The sequence below is a fragment of the Lipophrys pholis genome (assembly GCF_963383615.2).
Source record: "Lipophrys pholis genome assembly, chromosome: 2".
Taxonomy (NCBI): Eukaryota; Metazoa; Chordata; class Actinopteri; order Blenniiformes; family Blenniidae; genus Lipophrys; species Lipophrys pholis.
The window spans coordinates 38,825,664-38,826,268 of NC_137636.1; positions in this window are offsets into that span (position 1 = coordinate 38,825,664).

The following is a 605-nucleotide window of genomic DNA, read 5'->3' on the forward strand; positions in this document are numbered from 1 at the left end:
CCTTCAAACATTAACCTCGTTCTGACTTCACAGAATCCTCCACTAGTTAATGTTTCATATGAATTCACCTCATCACTTTATGAGTTTAGTGTTTAAACACGGATAGAAAGTGAGCACTCTGGTATAAAAGCTTTTAAATGTTTTATTGAGTAAAATACGTGACAGAGCAGGCTTTGCTTCCATCAGGTAGTTTTAATACATAAACTCTTCCGTCCTCTGCTGATGGGAGTGCTCCACCTAGTGTCGACAGGTGGTACAGACTGTCAGCGGGATTACACGTTAACTGCTCTTCTTTCTGCATCGATCCAGCTCTTCACGGAGAGATGGATGTAAAGTGTTTGATCACATTCCTATTTGAAAATGTTTATTCAAACCAAAAATAAAAATTAAAGTTTGGCAGGAATCGTCTCTGGTAAAACTAAATAAAGTCGTCGCTCCATAAATGCAGAGAAGAAGAACTGAATGTTGGTCGATATTGTGGAAACAGGATTGATTTCTAGTTATTGAGTTCTAGTTATTGAGTTAGCTGGATTTAGTCACAAGTATGATCAGCGGGTGTACAGGATTTGGTTTTGGTGTTTGGAGGAGGGATCTGCAGACACACG